This window comes from Acomys russatus, chromosome 17 (genome assembly GCF_903995435.1).
Source record: "Acomys russatus chromosome 17, mAcoRus1.1, whole genome shotgun sequence".
In the NCBI taxonomy this organism is placed as follows: Eukaryota; Metazoa; Chordata; class Mammalia; order Rodentia; family Muridae; genus Acomys; species Acomys russatus.
In genome coordinates, this window is record NC_067153.1 from 24044059 (window position 1) to 24061396 (window position 17338).

Below are 17338 nucleotides of genomic sequence, written 5' to 3' on the forward strand. Positions count from 1 at the left end.
CTGTCCTGAGCACCCTGGGGTTTCCTGTTCATGCAGTGTCACTTTGGTGTCACACTTGGCATTGCCAGCAGTTGTGTCAATAGTGCCTCCATTTCAGCAAAGGTCACACTGAAGCTCAGAGAACTTTGAGACCAAAGAAGAGCCCAGAACTAAAACCAGCATTTGGACATGACCCAATGTTCGTCCCACTCTGGTACCCTGGAGGCCTGGGCTCTTTGTCCCACTTGCTTGGCTGGAGCTCTACACTGAACTGCTGGCCAGCAGCGCCTATAGACAGGTGCCCAGGTGGGAGCAGGGCACAAGCCAGTTGACCAGATGTGGGTTCTTGTTACCTGTTACCCAAAGATAATACCACCCCAAGTTGCAGATTTAGAAGACAAGCCTTATGTCTGAGTTGTCAGATATCCCGGGACATAACTTCTCCCTGCTTTCTTTCTTTGGGTCTGAGCATCTGAGGCGGGTAGAGACTAAAAAAGCCTGCTGCCCAGCTGTGGTCAACTGCACAGACATTGAGCCAGTCAGCATTCCAGCGCGGAGGGAGAAGGCACTCACAGTTCCCACTCCTTGCTGAGGAGCTATTGACAGTTTGACAGCTTCTGGGGAAGGAAGAGGCGTTAGTCTTCCAGGGTGTAGCCCCTGGTAAACACGTCCCAGGAATGGCTTCACAACCAGGGGCATATGGGAAACACAAGTTGGATTCAGTAGGTTATAACATATAAAAGGACAAAGTTGGGAGGAAGTAGAGGGTTCAGAGATGGATCTGGGAGGAGATACAGAGAAGAGTGGGGAATATTACCAAACTATAGTGTATGCACGCAGGTCAATTTTTTTTTTTTTTTTTTTTTTTTTTAAGAATAAAAGCTCTCTGGCTCCCTATCTGCACATCCTGGCATGCCAGGCACAGAGAGCTGCACTACAGAGAGACCCTCACTAAGTCAGTTCATCAATTCAGTGCCTAAAAGCCCTAGTGAAAGATGTGGCTCCCATCCAACTTTGGAGATTAGGAAACAAAAATACAGCCGCTAACTCCATATCAAAGGACTACCAAGAGGCAGAGCAGAGATCTGAACCCAAGCCATAGGGCTACAAAGCTTTAGGGCTTTTTGTTGTTGTTGTTGTTGTTGTTAATTTTGGTTAGTTTTTTGTGTATGTGTGCGTACTTGCATGAGTTCACATATACCACACGTGTGCAGTGCCCATTGAGACCAAAAGATAGCATCGGATCCCCTGGAACTGGAGTAATAGATGGTTGTGAGCCACCATGTAGGTGGCAGGAACCAAAGCTGAACAGTCTACAAGAGCAACAATTGCTCGCAACCAGTGAGCCATCTCTCCAGCCTCTAGGGTCTTGTTCCTGACCACTGTGGCTTCCCAAACAGTGTCTCCCTCCATGGGTTTCTACTAACAAGCCTATCTGCCTGGCACTATTCCAAGGTTGACACCAAGAGACATCTCACACACCAGTGGCTTCACACTCCACATGAAACCCATGTGAATGGAAACCATTTTCTGGAATGAAAATTACAGTACTCGCGAGTCCACACAGACACCCACTTGAGGGCCTTTCCGGAAGGCTGTGGGAGATGATCAGCTGACCCTCCAGCATAGCTAAGCATGGCCTTGGTAGCAGGTATTCCTCCGATCTCATCACTTGAGAGGATGACAGTCTGGAGTGTCTGTGGGCCAGATCCCAGCTTCAAGGCTACAGTACCCAGTACCAAGGCAAGTAGCCACTCCATGCCTGGTGTCGCCACCCCCAGCTCACTTGTATCACAGACATCTCTCCTCTTCATACTGACTGCTGAGAGCCAAGTGCACACAGTCATGCCAGCCCTGCAGAGTTTGACATGTTCGTTATGAACAGGAGAGAGCCTGTGGATCCGGGAAGGGTGTTCGCGGCCTGTGCTCAAAAATGGCAGAACCTGGGCCACTGAGATAGCTTAGCACAAAAGGGCACTTTAAGCCAAGCCTGATGACCTCAATTCATTCAATTCCCAAGATTCACATTCGGGAAGGAGAAAACCGACTCCCTCAAGGGGTCCTTTGACCTTAATTAGTATGTGTTTAATGACACGTGTGTCACAAACACCAATAAATAAATACAATTTTTAAATATGTTTGTTTTAATGGTGGAACTTGGTTCTGCCTATCCATCATGTCACTGGACTCCTTCCAAGACTCCCAAGGGAGATTCAGCAGGAATTCCAGAAAACAAAGATGCAAGTCATGTGACCAGTTAGCCAGCCAGGCCAGACCTCTTACCTTCCCAGAGGATGTGCTTCCCCCTCCAGTTTCCACCCTTTGTCCTGGTCTTTTGCCTGACATCCCTGCGTCTCGCTTCCAGGAAGGGAAGGGCACATCTCTACTTTCTGAAGCTCACTCCGTGTGGATTCCCAGGGACACCATGGACGTGTGTGTGTGTGTGTGTGTGTGTGTGTGTGTGTGTGTGTGTGTGTGTACATGAACATAGCCACATGGCCAATGGCTATGCTAAAGTCTGAGGACTGTGGTGTCCAGCAGCCAGTTCCAGCCTCCTGGGTAGATGATAGGACCTGCTGCCATAGGAGGGAAACACAAGGCTGGGTTCTAAGGGAGTCAGGGTCCCAGAGCATCAGGCAGGGTGTCTGTCCCCAAGGCAGGTAGTATCAAGGCACCAGGCATTGCTCTAAGGACTGTGGTCTTGAGCCTGGGCTGAGGGCTGCAAGCACTCTGATGGTTGTCCCAGGAACAGATGACATCTGAGGAGCACTGCTCACCAAAATCCAGCAGGTGCTTGCCTGCCTGCACTGGTCCCACTGTGGTCTCACTGTAGCCTGGAGATCCTGGGACCTGCCCCCTACACCCTTTCCCAATCCTCATTTTGCAATCAGTTAGCCTGACCCAGTAAACAGCTGCAGCCTGAGGAAAAGCCATCATCCTCACCCTTTTCCATGTGTTTCAAAAAAAAGGGCCCAGGGCAGTGGGGGAGGGGCCTAGACATCACATGAGCTCTGGCTGCAGCCTGAGCCCCAGCCACCCTGGCTCAGCTTCCAGACCAGTGGCCAACCTAGCTGCGGAAAGACACTCGCTGGGGAATAAGGTAGAAGTGCCTTGGTTTATAGGTGGAGAGAGGCAGGTGGGAGGAGAGGCTGTAGGTCAAAGTTCAGGGAAATATTTCTAACTGACTTCATCTCTTCAGTTCGCTGTGCAACCTTACATGGGTCATCAGACTTCTCCGATTGGGTTTTCCTTGGGAAACAAATAGTCCTGCCCCCACACTCTCCCACCCACCCACCCCCGATTCCATAAGACCAGTGACCCTTTAACCTTGTTTTACTCACACGGCACTCCAGGAGGCGTTATCAGGCAGATTGTATTTTCTATGCTTACAGTTGAGGAAATTAAAGCACAGCATTTTATTCTCTCTGCCAAACATTTGGTAACTGCCTACCAGATACACAGGGTACCAGAGACTTTGAATGAGGCTAGAAAAGGGTGGAGAAGTTGCCTATGGCATCAGATAGAGAAACCATCTGAGCAGATGAGGCCTCTGCACTGCCTTTCTCCCAGCCACGCCCAGTGAACTGCCGAGTGAGGTAGCCGAAGACCTCTGCCAAGCTGGAACTGACTGTCTTCCTTGGCCCTGCAGTGCCTGCCCCACATCTAGCCACACACCAGCTCTGCTTCAGCCTACCTGCTCTCACAACAGCCACGGTCCTCTTCTGAGTTCCGACTCCAGAAGAACCGTAACTTAGAGGCTCATTTTCATCCCACTTAGAGCTGATGCAAGGTCCTTTGAAGGTGCTTAATAAATGCATGGATGCATTGTATATTAAAGACTGCCTCGTTTTCACTAATAAAAAGTTAATGAATTCCTGGATGGATAGATGGATGGGTGGGTGGGTGGGTGGATAGATGGGTGGGTGGGTGGGCGGGTAGGTGGATGGATGGGTGAGTGGGTGGATAGATGCGTAGGTAGGTGAATTGGTGTGTGGGTGGATAGGTAGGTGGGTAGATGGGTGAGTGGATAGGCAAATGGATGGGTGGATGGATGGACGGACAGACTAGGGAAAGTATAAGAAGGGCATTCTAGGAGAAAACTGAATCAACAAGAGTAGGAAGATGAAAAGTCAGACTCCCATGAGGAAATATGCCTTTCCACTAGGACCTGTCCCCAAGATACTATGTCATAGATGCAGCCTAAAAAGAAAATGATGGGGAATTATAGGCAAGGCATATGTGGAGAAAAGGGAGTATCATATTTGCTTGGTGTAGATTCTTTTTATCTGAAACAGAGCTTCATGTCATCCAGGCCAGCTTCAGATTCATATTCTCTGGCCCTGGTCTCCTGCGGGCTGGGATTCTGCCTGTGTACCACCATGATCAGATGATAATTTCCAATGTCCCAAAAGGTCCGTGTACTGCAGGCTTGGCCCTCAGCCCGTAGTGCCACTGGGACCCAGTGCAACCCTTAGTAGAAGAAAGGTAGGTCATTAGAAGTGTGCTCTTGAGAGGAATATTAATCTTTCTCTCTGCCATAAGGTAGGTAACTTGGTATATCACACTGTCCACCATAAAGTAAACAGCTATGGTATATCACACTGTCCACCATATTACAATGTCCATCATAAGGTAAGCATCTATGGTATATCACACCACAATGTAAACATCTATGGATCACACTGTCCATCATAAGGTAAATATCTATGGTAATTCATACTGTCTATAAGGTAAGCAGCTATGGAATAGCACACTGTCCATAAGGTAAATATCTATGGTATATCACAGTGTCTATCATAAAGTAAACATCTATGATATAGCATACAGTCCATAAGGTAAACAGCTATGATATACCACACTGTCCCACCATGATGCTCTTCTGCCCACAGGAGGCAATTATAAACTGAGACCTCTGAAACTGTGTCTTTGAGAATAAGCCTCCCTTCCTTTTAAGTTGATTCTTTTAAGAATTTTTGTCACAGTAACAGAAAACTGACTAATGTTCGACTGTGAGAGTGAAGGGTATTTCTAGAATGTCTCAGTATTGATCTATTTCCTGTAAGTCTGTCCTAAGGAAATACACACACACACACACACACATATATTTCATTATCTCTCTTTCTAAAACTTCATTGATCACTGAGGCTGATGGCTTTTTTTAAGCATCAATTTTATTACAGAAGTAAAAGATGTTGTTTGGAAAATCCTGACCAGGCAGTGAATAGAGTGCATGGTTGGGAAGAGGAAAAACACTGTGCTGACACCAGTGCCACCTCAGCTCAACAACGGAGGCAGCAGGAGGCATGATGGTCCCTGAGGAGCCCAGCTTCACACATGCTCCCTGACGGGGACCCCGTCTGCCCAGCTCCCGGCAACCATGCTCAGAGTGCAGCAGGGTGGTTTCTGCAGGCTCTTCAGAGAAGCCATGTTCTTCAGGCTACAGCCTCTCGCCGCTGAGGGCATCACATAATTAATGGAATAGAGGGGCACTGCAGTGGCAGTCCACTAGATAAGGACCAAGTATTTAATGTCCTAGTCTTGCTTCCATGGAACCTGAGCGGGTGAGAGTCATAGCTCAGCTTCTGATGCTGTCACCGTATATGGCAGCCTGTGTGATTCGTGAAGAACAGGAGTCCCAGCAGCTGAGTTTCCAGAGCTTGGTGCCGGCCTCTGTTTGGCTTCTGGTGAGGGCCTTCTTGCCATATCATAACGTGGCCAAGGTCATCCTCTAACAAGATGGAACAAATTGGCCCTCAGAGATAAATTTTAAGCATTTTATTTTACAAGAGAGAGGGGCACACATACATTTTCGTGGAGAGGGATACAATTGTGTGCGTAGTTGTGAATGTCGGCCAGAGGTCAACATCTAATATAGTCCTCTATCACGCCCCATCTTATCTTTTGAGACAGGACTGAATCTGAAACTCACTATTTCCATGAGACTGGCAGGCTGGCATCTCAGAATCCTCCCAGTGCTGGGGTTACAGGCATGCGCTGCATCTGGTTTTAATGTGATCACTGGAGATCCGAGCTCAGTCCTCACGCTTACACAGCAGGCACCTTAGAGACTGAGTCATCTCCCCAACCCAATAATCCATTAACCCATTAATCCACAAATGAATTACTCTGTTAAGCCGTTAATCCATAAAAGAATGAGTTCATTCACCAAAGCAGAGCCTTATGACCCAAACATCTTAAACAAGCGCCGTCTTTCAGCACCATTGCATTTGGAGCCAAATTTCCAACACATATGCATGGATGGGGTACCCCACATTCAAACCCTTGCAGTGGCCTTAGGGTACACCTTAAATTTTTCATGGCCTGTGGCATTCTCACTGCCAGACCACTCATCCTGACACTGTACGGACTATTCACATTGCACCATGGAGCCAGACTGCCAGAGCTGAGGTCCCCATAGAAAGATTTACATCCTTGCCTCAGCATCTGAAAAGGGGGGTGTCTACTAGTACCACCTCACAGGACCAGTGGGAAGTTGAAAGAGTCAATTTGAGAATCCCAGCAGTGGCTTGTCTTATGACCTGGGGACCTTGTGAATTGTCTCAGTGTCTAGGCCCCAACCTAGATTCTGACTTCATGGAAGTTGGGTAGAGTCTGAACAGTCAGTGCGTGAGTGTGTGTGTGTGTGTGTGTGTGTGTGTGTGTGTGTGTGTGTGTGTGTGTGTAGTTTGATTACTCAACCAAGGCTGAGAAGCACTAAACCCACTCTAAAGCACACAGCACAGTCATGGTCACACAGTAAGTACTCAGCGAAGGTCAGCTGCTGCTCTTGGCATGACACTAGTTAGGCAATGGACAACTCTCCAGAGTCAACCAGCAACCAGCTGTGGATCAAGAATATACAACAACACCCAAAGAAAGTAGGAAATGGAGATAGATCAGTCAGTAGAGTGTTCGATGTGCATGCAAGTCCAGGGACCTGAGTTTGATCCCCAGGTTCCACATTTAAATTAAAAAAAAAAAAAAAAAAAAAGGTGGCCTTCCATGTTGGGAAGGCAGAGAGAGGAGGATCCCTGGGGCTTGCTGGTCAGTGAGATTCCAGGCCAGCGAGAGACCCTGTCTCAGAAAAGAAAAAAATAGACAGCTTCTGATGAACAACATATAAGGTTTGACCTCTGGCCCCCACATGTATGTGCACACATACATACATACTTACATACACATTCAGAGAGAGAGAGAGAGAGAGAGAGAGAGAGAGAGAAGAGGAAGAGGAGGAGAGAGGAGAAAAGGGGAGGGGAGGGGAGGGGAGAGGAAAGGAGGAGAGGGGAGGGGATGTTTCAGTTATTGTTCCCTAAACAATGATATAACTATCACTGGTGTCTGTCTCTCCAGATGTTTTCTACCCTTGACTTGTACAGCACACCTCTTTTGGTCTCCTTCTGTTCTAGCTTGCTCCATTGCTATGGCCCAAAACCGATCTAAAGGAGAGAGTTTAGGTCATCTTATAACCAAGGTCCTGGTCCACCACTGTCTCTAAGGAAAACTGCTCCTGAGTCGCCTTAGTGAATACTGAATCCCCGTAGTATTATCAGTGCTTCTCAAGCTGGGGGGGGGGGGGGGGTCGAGCAACCCTTTCACAGGGCTGAACATCAGATCTCCCACCTACCAGAAATTTACATTACAATTCATAACGGTAGCAAAACTACAGTTAGGAAATACCAACAAAAATAATTTTGCGTGGTTGGAAGGAGGGATCATCACAACATGAAAAACTGTATCAAAGCGTGGAGCACGAGGAAGGTTGAGAACCCTGGCTCTCTATGCGCAGACCTGATATAAAACAGGGGGTTGCAGGTTGTGGTGCAGCTAATCCAACAACAGCCATCTACCAACAGGAAGTCTGAGAATCCAGTACTTGGTCAGTCCACGAGACCGGATGTGTCAGCTGGTCTTCGGTACATGCCAGAATCCAGAGAAAATAGGCTCTAATGCAAATGAAGGGATGAACGTTCAGGTGAGAGCAAGGGCTAGCAGACAAAGAGCAAAAATGTGCTTCTTCCGTGTCCTTTGCACAGGCTGCCACTAGAAGGTGTGGCCCTGCCTCAAAGGACCCAATGGACTAAACGCCTCTTGCAGGTGTACCCAGCACCTTGAGTTTTCACTTAATTCTGGAGGTAGTCAAATTGCTGCCTCAAAGCACAAGGCAGAACGTTATTGGAGGGTGATTCTAAACATCAACCTCAGGTCTCCATATGCAAGACATGTTCATTTTTGCACACGTACACACACACACACTCATGCACACGTGCATATATATACTTATGTACATATGCATATACACATTCATGCACACATGCATATGCACACTCATGCACACATGGACACACACATAATAAGAGAAATGAAACAAGGCAAGTGCATAAAGACAAGAGACCCACTGCATGCTTTAGAGGACTGGGTTCATAGGGTTCTCCTTTAGGGGCTCACAAAGCTCCTGACGAAGCTCCCAGGACTTACTTTTGAGCAAGGTTCATGAAAATTGCAAGTCTTCTTGGAATGGAAAACTTTAAGCTTAGAGAACCTGTGACTGGGACAGAGACGAGGAAGCAGGGCAGGCTGACTCTGCTGACCCGTCCTTACTGGATCAGCTGTGAAGTGGGTTGGCAGCTAGTGACCTGCAGTCGCCTTTAGTTTTCTTCCTAAGTCCAAATAAGATGGCATGTTAATAGATAATTAGATAGATAGATAGACAGACAGACAGACAGACACACACACAGAATTCACTAATCCCCATAGAAATGCATAGGTGTGGCCAATCCCAGCCTTAGGGAACAGAAAACAGAACCTAAATCTCTTTCCTTTGCAGAGCTAGACACAAACAAGACCAAGCAAGATCCCTGGTGAGACCACATCAGGCTTCTCTGGCATCAAATATGTCGCAAGGACCTATGCCTGGCTGTCAATTCTCTTTTCTTTTTGTCCTCTTCCAGGAGACAGCCTGTCCCTCCTGCTCTGGGAGGTACACGTGTGACATGATTGTACCAGACCCCTAGTCCTCCATCATCCTGGTGAAGCCAGGTCGCATGGGGTAGCTGAGAAAGAACCACCTCCACAACTGGCCCCGGGCCCCTCAGTCTTCCCAGACCACAGGGCAACAGTGCGCACACTAAGGGCTGGGTCAGCAGCGTCTTCTAGCCGGAGCTCCCAGGCACCTATCATATATCTATCACCTGGTGTTGTAACCTCCATAATTGCCACATTGCCATCCAGGCCACCTGAGCCTGCCTGTGTCAACCTCAGCCTAGGCACCTGTTGCAATGAGCACCCAAATAATATCCACCTCCCTCCCGCCCGAGCAGAGAAGAACGGGGTCCCACTCTGCCTAGCACCCTGCTTGATTGACTTGGGCTCTGTCTCCTGGACAAGCTTTTCCAGAAATCTGACCCATATGGCCACGAGTGTGCCATTTGACATAGCAGCCCCAGGGACACCAGACCTCGCCCCAAACCTTTTTTCTATCCATTTTGTTAACTAATATCTCTTGAAACTTGGGGGTAAGAGGGAGAGCTTCGATCCTTAATAAGAGTTACTGAACTACTCTAAGAAAAATCTTTGACATCCAACTTCCTACCAGTTGTAGGAGAGAAAAGACAAAGGGTGTGGGGCTGGGGAGGATCACTGTGCTGGCTGAAGGAACACCTACCATGATTCACGCCCTTCAACAAGAATGCTCTAGTTAGAATGCTCTGTGTGGCCCAAGAGATTTGTCTTAACTCTCCAAGCCTTGGAGCCTGGTAATATACAGGACTAAGTCACTTTCTGAATTAACTAGAAGCTTCTGCCTAAGATAGACTTCCCCTGAGCCTAGCATCACTCAAGTCCTGCTGGCCTCTCAGTAATGGTGCCAGGAACTGAGTATGGTTGTACAGCCCTATGACCCAGGCATTAGGGAGGCTGAGAATGGAAGTGTGCTGCCAGTTCAGGGCCAGCCTGGGCTACAAAGTAAGACTTCTCCATCTCAAAAAAAAAAAAAAAAAAGTAAAAATAGACACTAGTAACAGAACCCATGCTTAATGCAATCTGCACCAGGGAGAAGGACAGTCACAGGCAGTCGGGGGACTTGACAGGCAGCGGGGAGGACAGAGAAAAACCCCAGCCAGGGCTCTGAGTGGAGGAAGAGACAGAGCAGTCTCAGGGACCAGTGAACAAATGGGACTCTCAGCTCTGTGAGTCTGCCTCTCCAAAACCCTAGAACATTCCTCTTCAGAATTTTCCATTTCCTAAGACACAAGATTGCATTGCTCAACAATTGTGTTGTTTCTCACGGGTGCTCCGGGCCCGTTCCCAGAGATGATATCAGACGAGAGCCATGGATTACCACATGAATTCAGTCAGCAATGGCTGGCTGGGTACCCTCTCTCTGGATGCCTTTCCTACTCTGCCAAACTCACCCCCCACCCACATGATTATCTACCTCTGGCATATTCCATCCCACCACACAGCAAGAGAATGGCTCTGTGTTCGAATCCAGACTCTACCATCTATCGGCTCTGTATACTGTTGGCCTAAATTTTCTAATCTGTAAAATGGAAGGAAACCCAGTACTCAAGACAAGAGTTCATAAGAAAAGTTAAATAAATGTAATAAATACAGAGTTACTACAAGAACTGACACCTAGTCAACACACCACAAAATAAGTGACAAATCACAGCAAATCTTTAATCCCTCCTCTGCATTGTGTCCCCACTAGCATTAACTAGCATTTCCAGTAGCTGCCAAGGAAAGATACACTAAGAGATTGCTATCACTTAGACCTGCAGGTCTGATTCAGCGTAGCCCAAGGGTGACACAGGCTTCTGAGACCTACTTCCTGGGTGGTTGGCCCCAGCGAATCACGTGGCCTCAGTTTCTGCATCTATAAAAGCCAGATTAAAGTCACTCCCACCTGGGAGGATTGCTGTGCTGATAAACAGGTGCCACCACCGGAGGCTCAGGAAAGCAACAGGAGCCGAGGGAGCAAAGTGAGCACTGATGCTGCCCCTGTCAGTTAGTGGCCTTGTTCTATGAGGGCTAGGTGTGTGAAACAGGAGCTAGAGAGCAAAGCAAAGAATCTAGACAGGTGCCTTCTTTCTCTTTTCCTCTCATGCCAAATAAGAAAAAAAAAACAATCTTTTCTTCCTCATGCCGCTTGCAGTGGGAAAGGCAGCCTTGGTCTAGAGAGGACTGATATCTTTGCTCTGTTACATGCCCCCTGGGTGGCCTACAGCAAATCCCTACACATCTTTCGGCCACAGTAGCTAATCAAACTCTCCATCACTTAAGTTATTCACATAACTAGTCCACCTGGCCTTCCTTTCCCCTCACAAAAGGAGAAAAACTAAAGTGGGCAGGCAAGCTGTTTAGCCTTGGTCCAGACATGTGCATTGACCACAGCTGTATCTCACCACTGGGATGAGTGTCAAAGATACAGTGCTAAATGGGGCTTGCTGTGGTTTCCAGATTCTGGCAGGAGGCAGAGGCTACACAGTGGATTATAGGGGAAGGAGCTTCCCTGTCTGAGCAAGACAGAGCCCCACAGAGATGGTCTCTGCCCAGTGCAATAAGTGTCCACATTGCAAGTACAACTAATATCAAAGCCATTTCACAGACTCAGAAAGTAAATTCAAACTGCTCCATGCATACAGGAGGACCAACCATGCAGCCAGTCATCCTCAGGCAGGACCATGCAGCCAGCCACACTCAGGCAGCACCATGCAGCTAGCCATCCTCAAGCAGCACCATGCAGCTAGCTGCCCTCAGGCAGGACCATGCAGCCAGCCACACTCAGGCAGGACCATGGAGCCAGCCACACTCAGGCAGCACCATGCAGCTAGCCATCCTCAAGCAGCACCATGCAGCTAGCTGCCCTCAGGCAGGACCATGGAGCCAGCCACACTCAAGCAGGACCATGGAGCCAGCCACACTCAGGCAGGACCATGCAGCTAGCCGCCCTCAGGCAGCACCATGCAGCTAGTCAGATGCCCTGAGAAAGAGGTATAGAGGAAGAATGAGTCCCAGGAAAGAGCATAGGACTCAGCAGGAGAGCTGACTCCTAAAAGAGATGATATTTGTGGGCTGAAGCAGGGAGAGGAGTCAGCAGTCTTTCCTATCCAAAAAATAATATACCAACCAATGGCTTATAATCCGCCTACACAACGGCATTTCCTATTCTGAAGGGCTCATCCCATCCACAAAGGCTCCATACCAGGATCTAATACCCTCCTGCAATGGTCCCACCTCATAACTCCATCCTTTGGGAGTTTGGGTTCAACAGGTGAACTTGGAAGGGAGACTAACACTCAGTCCAGCCCAGCTACAGTAAAGAGAGTTCTCAACTACCAACACCCTGTCAAAAGCAAAGGCTCCAAGAAACAGGAAGACACAAAAACCTGCAGATGCATCTGTTGCCCACATGTAGAGTCCAGTACCAAGAGCCCAGAGGTAGCCTTGAACCTTAGTGATGTCTGGTTGGAAAAAACCCACCACCACACCATGGTATGGTGTAGCTTTTTGAAATCTTTGCTGTACCCTCTACAGTAGCACTGTAAAGTGGTGTACACTATAATCCCAGCACTTGGTAGGCAGAGACAGGCATATCTCTGAGTTCGAGGCCAGCCTGGTCTACAGAGTGAGTTTTGGGACAGCCAGGATTACCCAGAGAAACCTTGTAAAAAATTAAAATAATAAAAATAAACCGTTGCTTGTGACAATGCCCACCAAATAAAAAAGATCTGAAGTTTTGTGAGACTCCAGTATTGGCCACACCCATCAGAAGAACAGGTGCAGGCCACAGCAGCCAGAAAAAGAGATGGATGGACTTAGGCAGGGACTCACTCCTAGACCAGAGACCACACTATCCACCAGAACCCAAGATAGGCAGCCCCTCAGACTTCTTCCACTCTCTCAGTACCCCCCCACCAAGAATGCCCACTCGCCTCCTCACACCATGCCCCACCCCACCCCCAACTCAGACAGAGACCCCTGCTCAACCAAAGGCCACACTAGCCACCAGAAGTCCATCCAGAACTCAGATAGAGCCCCCTCCTAGCTGGACTAGAGGTCATACCAGCCACCAGAAGTCCAGGCAACAAAGACCAGAAGACCACAGAGGAACAACCAAGGAACAAACCAGCCATCCAACAAAGACAAACTCAGAAACTGGCACCCAGACCTATGATCATCCCCATCCCAGATGCCTAGATTCCAGTGTAAGAACACAATCAACAACAGCCAGGGGCAATATGGCATCTCCGGAGCCCAGCTACCAGACACTAGGCCCTGAATATTCCAACGCAGCTGAAGAACAAGAAAATGACCTTAGAAGCAACTTTATGAAGATGATAGAGGTTTTTAAAGAGGAAATGAATATGTCCCTTAAAGAAATCCAGGAAAACACAGAAACAATTGGAGGAAATGAATAAATCCCTTAAAGAAAGCTAAGTAAAAACAAACAGGTGAAGAAAACTGTGCTGGCTGGTTTTCTGTGTCAACTTGAGACAAGCTAGAGTCCTCAGAGGGGAAGGAGCCTCAGTTGAAGAAATGCTTCCATGAGATCCAGCTGTAAGGAATTTTCTCAACTGTTGATCTATGGGGGAGGACCCAGCCCATGCTAAGTGGTGCCACCCTTGCATTGGTGGTCCTAAATTCTATAAGAAAACAGGCTGAGCAAGCCATGTGAAACAAGCCAGTAAGTAGCATACCTCCATGGCCTCTGTATCAGCTTCTGCCTCTAGGATCCTGCCCAGTTTGAGTTCCTGTACTGACTCCCTTCAATAATAAATAACAATATGGTGGTATAAGCAAGCTGGTGTTGGTCGCTCTTCTATTATCTAACAAAATAGACTTAAAACCAAAATTAATCAAAGAGAAGGGGAAGGACATGCCACCAGAGGGATCCCATCGCCTAACATTGCCTGGAGGGCCCTGCACCAGTGGCTAGGTATCCCAGAAACATAGGAAAGAACCAAATACAACTGGCAAAAATTAAAACATCAATGAAAGGATTCCCAATGATGTTCTGCTATACTCATAGACTGGAGCCTAGCGTAATCATTGTCAGAGAGGCTTCATTCAGCAACTGGTAGGAGCAGAGGCAGAGACACACAGCCAAACATTAGATGGAACTTGGGAAATCCTGTTCCAAAGGGAAGAGAGGAGTGTAGAAGCCAGAGAAGTCAAAGACATCACAATAACACAACCCAGAGAACCAACTAATCAGGGCTTATAGGAACTCATAGAGACTAACTCAACAATCAGGAATCCTGTAAGGGTCTGACCTAGGTCCTCTGCATACATGTTATGGCTGTGTAGCTTGCTGTTCTCGTGGGACTCCCCTAACAGTGGCAGAGGGGGTGTCTCTGACTCTTGTGCCAACTTTTGGGACCCTTTTTCTCCTACTGGGTTGCTTCTTCCAACCTTAGTATGAGAGTTTGTGCCTAGTCTTATTGTAACTTGTTCTGCCATGTTTGGCTGCTCTCCCTGAGAGGCTTGCTCTCTTCTGAAGGGAAATGGAGGAAGAGTGGATCTGGGGGAGAGGGAAGGTGGGAATTGGGGACTCGAGAGGAGGAAGGGAAAACTGGTATGGCTATAATATATTAAGAAGACTTAAAAGGCGGGGACAGGTTTTGTGAGCACAAGACAAATCACAAAATGTATTTAGAAAGCAAAAACAAGAAGAAGTGGTTCAAGCTGGTAAGTTAAGAGAGCTGAGAAATTTAAGGACAGATTCGCCCCTGCATGTCCAGCATTTGGATAGTTCAAGCATGCCTAGAACTCTACAAGCACTCTAGGTGACCATGGACTTCTAATATCCTTGCCTCCGCATCTGGAGTGCTTGGATTCCAAGCATGCACCACCACGCCTGATGTACACAGTCCTGGGAGTGCATGCTTACAATGTGTCTCCCAGCTTAGCTTCATCTCCTACCCCAGTTCAGTGTCTTTCATAGGAAAAGACAGGAAGTTAAGAGGAGAGAGCAGGAGAATGTGGCACACAAGACGCGTGGGCCTGGTGCCACCACATCTTAAACATTAAGCAATCCTCTAAACCCTCTCCTGTGCTTGGCCAAGAGAAAACTACTTCTACTGCTCACCTAGGCCCTGGAAGACCAACAAATCCCCTTCCCACACGGGACCCACTTTAATAGCCAAAGCACATGATTTCCTGTAAACAGGCCCAGGCAGGATTTGACTCCTTCCTTCTTTCTTCCCATAGTTACAAAAAGCAGGCTGTTCCAGACCAGAGCACACCCGAGCTTACCAGGAAGGGACAGTAGTTCCCAGACTTCCCATGGCTTTCTCAGTGTCCTGTTGGCCCTGGACCTCCCTGGAACTCACCCAAGATGTATTTCAGGGTTGACATTGCGTGACATTATATGGCTACTCAGGCCTAAGCCGGCAGGCTAATTGGAGACCGTTTGTGTGTGTGTGTGTGTGTGTGTGTGTGTGTGTGTGTGTGTGTGTGTGTGTGTGTGTGCGCGCGTGCGCGCGCATGTGTTTTGAGCCTAACGGTCCCTGCTGCATCCTTCCCATTAGGGCCTTGGCCATGAGAGGACACAAAAGGTAATGTGGGCTAGATTAACCAGATATCAAGGCTACCTAAATAGAGTTTTTTAAGAAAAAGAAACACAATACCATTAAAAAAAAAAAAAAAAAAAAAAAAAAAAGTGCTGTTGGGTACCAGAAGGCCTCAACTTAAAGGCTGGCCACAGTATTACTTACAGTACAAGCAAGGGTAATCTCCTCCTCCTTCCTAGGCCTTGTTTGTTTCCTAGCAGACATGAATGTGATAGCAAAGACTTAAATGAGATGTCGCCTCAGTGGCCAGTGGAGTAAGCCCTCCATTAATGCTAGGCCTTGCTGAATTCGCCCTGTGTCTGATATTCATGTGCAGCCTTCTGACTGTTAGTGCTGATGGTCAGCCACACAAGATCCTGCCCCCATACCCCCAACCACTCACACCCCCAACCACCACCACTACCCCGGCCCCCACTGAGGAGCTCAGCAGCCAGGCAGGGTAGCTTCAAGTTTTGCCTCTGGGCTCCCCCTACATCCTTCCCTGGTACCCCCTCTTCAGCACTTCGACTTCCCTGGGTGCCACCCACTGTGGTCCCTGAAAGGGGTACTCTGATCTTCAGTCTGTGCTGCTGGACTCCCTACACCTCTGGACAGCAACAACACCCCAGGACTCCAGAGTGACTGAGACTAAATCTCCACAGCCCTGGGACCTGAGATCAGCGGCCTGGAGAAACCTAGAAGCCAAAACCACAGAGAAAGCGGCAGTGCCTGAGGCCTCAGTTAAGGCTGCTGCTGGCAGGGAACTCAGCAGGAGGGAGGCGTGTTTAACTGGAGCTTAGTCTGAGCTCCTGCTGTGGAGCCATTTTTTTTTCTACTTATTTTTTTTATTAATTTATTCTTGTTACATCTCAATGGTTATCCCATCCCTTGTATCCTCCCATTCTTCCCTCCCTCCCGTTTTCCCCTTATTCCCCTCCCCTATGACTGTTCCTGAGGGGGATTTCCTCCCCCAGTATATGCTCATAGGGTATCAAGTCTTTTCTTGGTAGCCTGCTGTCCTACCTCTGAGTGCCACCAGGTCTCCCCCTCCAGGGGACATGGTCAAATGTGAGGCACCAGAGTACGTGAGAAAGTCATATCCCACTCTCCACTCAACTGTGGAGAATGTTCTGACCATTGGCTAGATCTGGGTAGGGGTTTAAAGTTTACCTCCTGTATTGTCCTTGGCTGGTGCCTTAGTTTGTGCGGGAGCCCTGGGCCCAAATCTGCCTATCATAATGTTCTACTTGTAGGTTTCTAGGACCCTCTGGATCCTTCTACTTTACTATTCTCCCATGCTTCTCTCATCTAGAGTCCCAATAGGATGTCCTCCCCTCTGTCCCAGTTTTCTGGTAAGTGAAGGCTTTCGTGGGACATGTTCCTTGGGCTAGTATGCAGATATAAGTGAGTATATACCATTTGAGTCTTTCTGCTTCTGGGTTAACTCACTCATTATGATCATTTCTAGCTCAATCCATTTATCCATAAATTTCAGGAATTCCTTGTTTTTAATGGCTGAGTAGTATTCCATAGTGTATATGTACCACAGTTTCTTTATCCATTCTTCTACTGAGGGACACTTAGGCTGTTTCCATGTTCTGGCTATTATGAATAAGGCTGCTATGAATACGGTTGAGCAAATTTTCTTGTTGTGTGCTGGAGCATCTTCTGGGTATATTTCAAGGAATGGAATAGCTGGGTCTTGAGGAAGCCCTATTCCCAGTTTTCTGTGGTAGCACCAGATAGATTTCCAAAGTGGCTGTACTAGTTTGCATTCCCACCAGCAATGGAGTGTTCCTCTCTCCCCA